This window comes from Passer domesticus, chromosome 10 (genome assembly GCF_036417665.1).
Source record: "Passer domesticus isolate bPasDom1 chromosome 10, bPasDom1.hap1, whole genome shotgun sequence".
Classification (NCBI taxonomy): domain Eukaryota; kingdom Metazoa; phylum Chordata; class Aves; order Passeriformes; family Passeridae; genus Passer; species Passer domesticus.
In genome coordinates this window covers 35,417,795-35,427,768 of record NC_087483.1, presented here as the reverse complement: position 1 = coordinate 35,427,768, position 9,974 = coordinate 35,417,795, and the positions used below count along the sequence as shown (strand labels likewise).

Genomic DNA, 9,974 nt, shown 5'->3' with positions numbered 1-9,974 from the left:
CCACAGTGACACCGGCCTTTGCTTGTAGCTCAGGTGTTCCTTTGGAAGTAAAATTGTGTCTGTGCAGCTCTTGGGAGCAGTGCCTTCCCACATCTAGCAGGGAAAAAGTGCAGAAAGCACCCAAAAGCAATAATAGGAAGCAATTAATTATGAAAGTGCTGTAATTTAGAAGGTTTAAGAAAATTTTCCCAGCTATCCTTCCCATCATTTCCCTATGGAAAGGAAAATTGGTGGTTTTGTCTGGTTTTCTCATCACACTTATGCTGCTAATTCAGAATAATGCCACTCACTCCAGTGCAGCACTCCAGTTCCCTTTGCTGTGCAATGATAATTCTTCATTTTCATCCTGAGCTGAACTGTAATCCATAGGACTTTCCAAGCCTGAATTTTCTGCAACGTGAACAAGACCTTTTCTGTCATTCACCAAAAGAAAAAAAGAAAAAAAAGAAAAAAAGAAAAAGGAAATAAATTAAATAATGAAATGAAATGAAATGCTAAGACACTTTATAGATCCAGATTATTTGGTTATGTCTTTCTGGCTGCATGAATTCATCTGAGGAAACAAATACATATAAAGATGCCACTTCATATTTCTACTCAGAGGGATATTTTATTGTTTGGATGAGCCACAATGTCACATCACATTACTGAGTAGCACAACCCCATGTTCCTAATCCACAAAAGTCTGTCTCCTTGCTCACAACCAAAAGTGGCATAAACCCATTTATAATTTAAGTTGCTGGCAGTTCCTAAAATGGCTTTCCTGGAGAATAATGAGATAGACCAGTGGGGTAAGAAACATGATAAGTGACTCCACAATAGAAGGCATAATGAATAGTTGCTCTGTCCCTGGCAAGTGACTGTGGTACCAGAGAACCCTGTCATGCACTGTCTTTTATGGCAAGTCATAAATTAAAATAGATTTTTATTGTGAAAGCTTCTGTCACTGCAAGGAGGAAGAACATTATAGTGCCACATTTCTTTCCAGGATTGCAAATCAAGGCCAAAATCTCTCCTAATGTAAATGATGTCAATGCATTCATTTCAGCTCAGTTTATAATCAGAAAAAGTCATAAACTGCTTCTGTTTTAATTTAATTGGAGTATCAATTCTTCAAAATTGTTATGTTACATTGAATTTTAGTTACCACTGTCACCCTGTAAAAGACAATCTGGCACAAAAAGCTGATTCTGTGCATAAGTCAATGGGAATAGACAGGAGGATAGGTATTAGGGAGATGAAAATAATGCTATTTGAATTTATGATGCCAGAGGAGTATCTGTCTTCTAGTGTAATCACCACAGATGATCAGTAGAAATTGCAAAAATCTGTTGCAGCCAGCACAAATAGAAATCTAGCAACAGCTCCAAAATAAAATGTTACTTTTTTTTTCTTTTTCTCTTTAATGAATTTTTCTCTTTTCCTGCTCATAACTTAAGAGGTATCAAAGACCTAATTTAGGGTAAGCTTTGCTGCTAATAACAGCAAGAGGTCATCAGGACAGCCAAAGTATTAATCACCTTTACAGAGGTGTGCCAACATTGTGCAGAATACAGTGTTGGAGGGCTGCCCATGTGCTGCAGCCTGGACTAAAAATGTGCTCCAAGTGTAGTTGATATGGTCTTTCCATATCTTCTGTCTTTCTGTACTGTCAAAGTGCTTTTTTTCAGAAGCATATGCACACACATTTATGTGCACAGAGATGTCTCTAAATGTACATTTAGGAGGAGAGGGGAGCTGACCCAGGATTCAATTCACTAGGGACTGAATTCCTTGCATTTCTTGTTTTGCCCATTCCAGGTACCATTAATACCTCTAGAGTTTATTCCTTTCAGACCAAATTATGCTCCAGGCTGGGATTTTTGTGCCTTAAACTCTCCTGCTGCCCTGCCCATACCACCATAGCTGTTCACCATTCTTTAATCAACACCAAGGGCAGCCACATCAGTGGCTCATTTATATTTCATTAAAACTGTTGGAAAACAGGGCCTAGAGGATGCAGTAATTATTCTGATCATCCTGAAAAATTGCAGTTGTGAGGTGGGTGGAATGCAAACACGTGTGGGAAGAGATTTTTGCTCTGGTCTCAGTGGGTGGGTGCATGGCAGTGTGCACAGTGTGGGCTTCTGTGGCACTGAACTGACTGGGCAAGGGCCAGTGCTCCTCTGCAAACCCTGCAGGATTCTTTGCAAGATCCACACCAGAATGAAGGTGTTTTCTCTTCCAGCAGTGCTGACACCAGTGAGGACTGGAGCTGGCTTGTTCAGGGCATGGCATTGCAAACACATCTGCACAGCCCCTCCACCCTCACCTCCCAAGTACACACATCCACAGGTGCTGTCTGCAAGGGCTGAGAATCATCCTGGCATCTGCTCCTTGAGCTGAGAGCACACTGATACTGAAATAAAGAAAATCAAATCCTTGTGACCAATTATTTGATTTAGAAGCGTTTCTCTCTAGACACAAACATGCTTCTGATAGAATAGTTTTCTATCAAGTGAAAACAACTGAGGTAACATTTTCTCAAAGACAAACATTCTCATAATAGCACTTATTTAGACAGAGGAAACTGGGAGTACTAATGAATTCTTCCCCCAGTGAAATTCCATTGAATGCTCTGACCTCTCTGCCTTCAAGAGGAGCTGCTCACACCCATACACTTTCTGTGAGCCACTGTGATTTCTAGTTTCATATCACTAATCAGATATTTCCCTCTTGCATTCATTTAATTATTCCATACTAATAAACCTTGACTTTTAGACAGAAGCTCTATGAGGTGCATTCTCAACATGATGCACATGAAAATCCCCATGGCATCATCAGCAGCAGGGCACAAGAGGAGAACTGATTACAGCCTTAGGTTTTTAGCCATTGCTACCTTACTTTTAGATTTTTCCTCTGGTGATTTCTTGAGTGCCAACACATGTACTGCTGCTCCTGTCCTTGCTGAAAACCTTCCTAGGAACACTACTAAAAAGGTTCAATTTATGCAAAATAGAATTTTAATCTAGAAAGTGCAGGTTTGAGACTCTGCATGGTGAAAAGAATCCCCTCCAAGTACAGCCAAATAGGTTACAAAAGCAGGTCACAGAAATCTGGCTTCCTAGGGAGCTTCTGTGCATTAGAGAAATGTAAGCAGCTCCTGGCAGCTCCAAACTGCACACATTAAATGTGTCTAGAAAGGATTTGACAGGTCTCTACAAATCTGGGATTTTCTGTGCCTGTAGTGCATTTCCAGTTTTATGGCAAGACAGAGGTAAGAAACAGAATGGTTTCTGTGCAACATTTCCATAATGAATGAACATTCCTTTGGACAAATATGCATTTATTCTGAGATCTCTTGCAAATCTCTCAACAGTCTAAAAATATTTTATTTTACTTACTACACTTTCACCTTTTTTTATTCTCTTTCAATTGGATATTATGACCCAGTATGGCTATATTGCTGCTATATTTGAATTCTGATTTGAATTCAAGGTTAGCTTAGAAATACTGAGCTCACAAAGAAACATGTTCTGCCCCAACTTATTTCAATGACTTATTATGGGAAAGGTAACATTGTGAAAATATTTAGAAGGTTAGAAGTGAATACCCCTTCTCTGTTTTGGTCTGGGTATTATGCCTTAATAAAATATATGGTAATAAATAGTCTCTTCAGTTACTGAAATCAAATAAAGTAATTCATCCATGGCATGATTTTATGAGTGTAGCTACAGGAAGTTATGTATATAAAATAAGAGCTAAGAGATTTGCATAGTCCTCAGCAAATGTACAAAATGACATTACAAAATCTAATGTGTATGTAATGTAGTACACAAACATTTGCATTCACACACAAGATGGATGCAACAAAAAAGGAATTTTCTGAAAGTAATGAAAGCTGAAACTCTAGCTAAATATTTAATTTTCAGAAAGTGCTGGTAAGACACTTGTAGGAAATTGGGACTTTTACAATGATCATCCACAAACTGAAGATCGTGGGAAGAAATTTGCAATAATCACAGCTAAATGAAAAAATCAAGTTGTCCTTACTTCTATGGAGAGTGCTCTTCATCTGCAGCAATACAAAAACTCCTCAGAGCAGGACTTTCCAGCTACTAGATCAGTGCCATGCCACATGTCACTTTGTCCTTTAATTATAACTGGAAGGCAAGAAAATGTCAATGTTTGCAGCTTCTGAGAGACAGATGCAATTCAATAATTCACACTGTTGCAATTGTGCATCACGGTTGGCTGCTGCTTTATAGGATCTTAGAGAACTTCTCTGGAAAGTCTGTAATAAATTGATCATTGCTTTCAAATAATATTCAACCTCTTCTCGTGGAAAAGAAAAAATATATCTTCTTCTGTTAAGAAAACATGTAGAGTTTGCTTATCTTTTATCAGCTATTCCATGTATTTGAGTTTATCTGCTTGTTTTCTACTTAAACTGTCCATTTCTAATCAAGCACATGTTCTGTGCCTTTTAGGTACCTGCTCCTTTTTGTTTCCCCTGCAATGTTCATTATTGCCCATGACAGATCTTTTCCTAAGCCTGCTAAGCAAAGCAGAAGGCTGCTCCAGAGCAGCATTGCTCTCCCTGGGCAATTTAGACGAGATCAATATTCATTAACATTGGTAATGCACCACACAAGGACAGTGCCTTAAAGATAAACCTCTTAAAGACAGACACAGGGAAATGTTACCCACATGGATAAGACACCACCATGTATTTTCTACACACCCTCTGGACAACTCACATTGGTGTTAATAGCTGGCACTGCAGCATTTCCTTCTGTCCCTCTGCCACTTCTCCTTTTGCTGGAAATGTCCCTGAGCCTCTGCTGAATTCTTTATTTCTCCCACAGCCCCAACTTCTGCCTGGTCCACTTCCAGCCCAGGCTCACTCCCTACATTGCTCCTCCTTCTCCTGCTGTCAGATTTTGATGGAAATCCCATGGCTGCAATGACTCATTCCATCTCTACCCTCACCAGTATTGCAGAAGAGAATCACTCTTTGGGATATCTCTAGGCTGTGGAATTTCCATTCCCTATCCATGGAAACGGGTGAAACACTTAGTGAGGCTGTGTTCCTGCTTTGGGCCAAACCAAACTGGTGAAGAACTTCTTTAGCTTTTCTTCAGCTTGAAGAACACAGGCTTGTTTGGCTTTTTTGGTTTTGGAGGTGGTGGGTTTTTTTTGTTTTTTTTTTTTTTTTTTTTGTTTGTTTGTTTGGTTTTTTTGGGGGGTTTTTTGGGTTTTTTTGTTTTTTTTTTTCTAAGTACATGAAGAAATTTAGGACTAAATAAAAAAAATCCTAATTTATCTGGCTCTACCCAACTTTTTTCCATTTTTCTTGGTTTCTTACGCCCAACATCACCAGACTACATAAAGATAAAACATGTTAAAGGAAGTTTTAAAATATGGGCAAATAACTGGATTTTTCTATACTGTTACGTTCACTAGTGAAAAGCAATCCTCTTGACTATATTTTTTCCTCATATTGATGATTTATAAATATTGAATTTTTTGTGAAAACATTAAAAAAGAAAAACAGAATCTATTTGAATTTGAATTAAAAGTTTAATTCTAAAGTATTTGAGTTTGCATTTGAGGGTTTTGAGGTTTTTCATTCCTTGATTGCAATAAAATTTTAAGAACAGAGAATACATACTATATTTTTATATATATAATGCAAAACTCTCACTAAGGACAAGGTTTTTTACTAAATACTTGAATCTATCTATATTTACCTCAGGTGGAAAAATGATTAAAAATATTGGGATTTTTTTATTGATAAATCTTTTAAAAAACAAGTTCAAATGAGTCTAACAATCTCATCAATTTCTTTTTTGAAAGAAGTAACAGATGAAGGTAGATTAAGACACTGTTACATTTCAAAAACTCATATATTTAATAAAAAGTAATTATATATTAATCATTAAGCCTGCTACTGTCTTAACTCAGTAACTCCAATGGCTTCACTGGAGCTAAGGTGAGAGACGAGATCCAAAAAAGCTCAGTTCTGATTTATGTTTTAGTTATTTATACCTTGGTTTGCATCCCGTGAGTTGGGTATTTCTCATGGGCTTGAAGAACACTTGATCTCTTAGATTGGGGTTTTTCCTTATCTTTTAACTTCTTGGTCCTGATACTAATCAAAATAACAACAAAGCCATAGTGAGATGACCGTAATAAGACTTTAGGACAGAGGAGTTACATGATACTAAGAAAAGCATAAATCAGAGACCATCTACAAAAAACAAATTGCTAGAATGTTCCCAGTCTCTCTTACCTATGGCTTTCCAAGCTGAATTTAATTAAAACAATGAAGGTTGCAACACACAGAATGAAAAGGAATTATGAAATATAAAATGCTAAGGCCAAAATGCAATTAAACATTATGACATCCTACCAAACCTCACAATGAAGAATATGACCCCAAAAGTGAACATCCTCAAGAAATGCAGCTGGTGTAGATGGAGATTTGCCCCAGCTCCTCCTGCTACAGGACAGTCTGTGAGCTGAGGTTTGCTGCACCCTGGGGACTTTGGAAAGACTGCCACCCCCTTTGCTTGGTGTCTGTCATTCCCTTTCTGATGGGCTGATAATCTCACAGCATTTTCTCACTATCCTGCTGTGAGAAATGCTGCAACAAAACTCATTGGTTTGGGTTTTTTGTTTGGTTGGGTTTTTGGTTTGTTTTTTTTTTGTTTGTTTGGTTTTTTTGGTTTTTTTTTGGTTTTTTTTTTTTTTTTGTTTGTTTGGTTTTTTTTTGTTTTCAATTGAAAATGCAGTTTCTACATCACCACCTTGGCAAGTTTCACTTTTAACCCTGAAGTGCTCCCTGCTGCCATCAGGAACCCAGCATTGCAGCATGCCACTTTCAGGTTGGTTTGGCCTCATCTTTCTTGTTTCATTGAACAGGGTTTCTTTGAAGTGGCCTGAATTTTTTTTGGCTGGTTTTGTTTTTATGGAGTTTAATATCAAACTACATTTCTCTGTTTGGTGCTGTGGTTTTGGAACACACAAAAGATTTACAAAGGTGAAAACTACAATATGTGTAAAAATGCTGAAAATCTAATAATTTGGATTTGAAAATGAAAATACAGTTATCTTGAGAGAGCTGAAGACTTATTTCTTCTCCCCCTAAAATCCTCTTAGGGATTGGTTCAGCATATTTTGTATTTCAGAATAATGTTTTTCCACTGAGTTATTCTTTAAAAGTAATAACCAACACAAAATGTATGAAAGCTATTCTTCGTCACCTGATTCTTTCTTATATTCTTAGATCATAACTGTGAATTAAATTTACTTTTTCTTGTCCTTCTACAGTCATCACCAAGAAGTTTACAGCTCATGACAGCATCCATTTTATGGTGTAGCCATTTGTTAAACTCCTTCAAGATTGATTATCTCCAGCTTTGCTGATGGGTTTGCTTGCCAGTTTTAATATGCTTCTTCATTCCTCCGAGGTAACTGCATGTCTTTTTGGCAGATTACTTTAAAATTAACTGATAATGACTTTAATGTGCTGATAATTTGATAATGCAGCCCTCAAATTTATATTACAGCTGCTTGCAGTTTGCTGATTGGCCACATCATTTAGCAGGAGGAGTTAATTGTGAAAGACTTGCAATTTTACATAGGCAAATGGCACAAATATTATGCATTACCATTACATCTGGAGGAACTCCCCTGAAGTTAAACCAGACTTGGACAATTAAAAACTGAAAATTGATATCTCATATATGTAAAAAAAAATGAATAAAAAGTCACAGACAGTGTTCATCCACTCCAATGGATGTCAGGTAATTAAAATTAAAAATAAATTCATCATACAAAGTAGTAAGCATACCTATTCTTTGTTGTTTTAAAACAACATTTTCTGCAGCAGAACAAGAGCATCTTTGCATTGAGTGGTATTACCTGCAGTTTCTGATCAAGGTATCTTTATCTCAAAACCTAATTACTTTAGCCATGTACCCTAATTTAAAGAATTTTCTCAGTTTATATGAAGACCTCACTCTTACAGCAAATACTGAATACCCCCTGTACTTTTCATTTATTTAATTAATGTCACTGCTCTATGCTCTGAAGACAATTTTTAGGCTTGCTGTCTTCTTTGTGCTGGCCCTGGCCACATCCTGTGTCTGTGCCCTGAGTCACACACGGATGAGCAGTGCCATCCAACTTGTGATGAGTTATCACAATGGGATAACCTCCCTGAATGCCACCACAGGGAAATTACAAACCCATTTTTATCTGCTTTAGAGAGAATTTAAGTTTCCTTAGTCTTGAAAACTTTAACTAGACCAGCAGATTGTACTTGTCACAGAGCTTTACACAAGTTTGGAAGGGGGAAAGGGACAAAACCAGGCTGACCAGTGATGAGTGCTGGGACACTGTGCCAAAACTTGAGGCAGCTTTTTACATTTCAGTTAATCTTTCAATACTGTCTCTCATAGTGCCCTTCTGGTCAAAATGTCCAGCACACAGCTGGATAAACACATCATGGGATGGGCGAGCAACTGGCTCATGCTGTGACTCTTGGGGTGTCCTGTGCAGGGCTGGGAGTTGGACTCCATGATCCTTGTGGGTCCCTTCCAACCCAGCTTATTCTGTGGTTCTGTGACTAAGAATAGGCTGGGTTGGATTGGAAATGCAAAGGGAAATGTAAAACAACTGCATTTTAAACAGTTGGTTCTAAATCAGCTATTAAAAATGCATTTAAAACTGCACCCACAGAACTGTCTTTGATTCCAAAAGGCTTAGTAATGATAAATACGAAGCACAAGTTAGATTCTCAGCTGACATTAAATCAACAGGGCTTAACATCACTGCACTATCCAGCTCCAAATATACTTTTCATTGGCTGTGAAATATGTATATATGAGCTTGGACTAACAATGGGGGTTTCAGATTAAACAGAGGTTTGAAGTGCTGACTCCACATACAGCTCCATTAAGTAAATTATAGTGAATAATTTTTAAAGCATAAATTATAAGTGGCTGACACTTACATGTGTAACTATACATACTGATCAGCAGCAGAATGAGAAATACAAGTGTATTTGGAAGACTGCAAGGTGTACATATTGGAAATACCTACAGAGACATGATTTTAAGTGACTGCTCAGGAACTCTGGAGCAGAGCAGCACACATTTGAATTCAAACCTTTCATCTTACTGAACTAAGTCCAGCTTCATGCCCTTCCTTTAGATCCTGTCCCTGGTCACCACAGAAAAGGGGGAGCAGTGCCTGCCCCTCTGCTTCCCCTCATGAAGAAACTTATACCCTTCCAAACCCAGCCTCTTCTGCTGGAGGTAGAGCAGGATGTTTCTATAATAATGAATTATTAATCTGATATTTTGACACTTTCTAATCTTAAATTGTAAATGGAGAACCTAAAATTTAATTCCATTTATTTATTAAAATGATATTTTATATACAAAAAGGACTTAAACCCCTCTGATATTCTTTGCACCAAGTTATAGAGGAAAATATTCATCAACACCAACATAATTAGGATTTTACTCCTTCCTGTTTTAAGATAACCATTACAAGTTCCAAACACTATATCTTAATGATGGTGTATCATCTTTCCTGACTCTAAAACTAGAACCTTTCAAGACTCTTTTAACTTTATCATCCTATTTTGTCCTCATTTTCTACATAAACCTCACATTTTATCATGTCTGAATACTTCTGAATCCTGCATCAGCCCTTTGTGTCTTTCTGACACTTCATAGCTCAGACTCTTCTCGGACTTTGGGAAATATTGTCTTATTTGTTTGGTGCAAAGGAGAGTGACACAGGGATAGAATCTCAGTGTAGGAAAAATAGATGTTTTCAATTACAATCTCCTGCCTTACTCTTATCAAAAACTTCAGACAGACTTCAGAGACTGTAGAATGTACATAGTTGAGATAACACAGGGCTCATAGAAACTTTCTAAGAGTTCAGAAGCACCTAGAAAATCTCCCTGCGTTTGT

At 37.4% G+C, this 9,974-nt stretch overlaps 2 long non-coding RNA genes across 2 annotated transcripts in view; one reads left to right on the top strand and one right to left on the bottom strand.

Annotated features, from left to right (window-relative positions):
- Positions 1–310: 310 nt before the first annotated feature.
- Positions 311–9,974, bottom strand: part of LOC135309466 (uncharacterized) — a 197,053-nt gene continuing 187,389 nt past the window's right edge. Inside the window, exons 5-8 of the long non-coding RNA XR_010369730.1 lie at positions 6,031–6,133; positions 4,033–4,142; positions 2,312–2,398; positions 311–413 (exon numbers count right to left, since the gene is read on the bottom strand). This is a non-coding gene — a long non-coding RNA (uncharacterized LOC135309466). The remainder of the gene's footprint in view (positions 414–2,311; positions 2,399–4,032; positions 4,143–6,030; positions 6,134–9,974) is intronic.
- Positions 6,488–7,713, top strand: LOC135309074 (uncharacterized). Its single transcript, XR_010369380.1, has 4 exons — positions 6,488–6,508; positions 6,777–6,869; positions 7,315–7,454; positions 7,554–7,713. It is a non-coding gene; the product is annotated as an uncharacterized LOC135309074 (long non-coding RNA).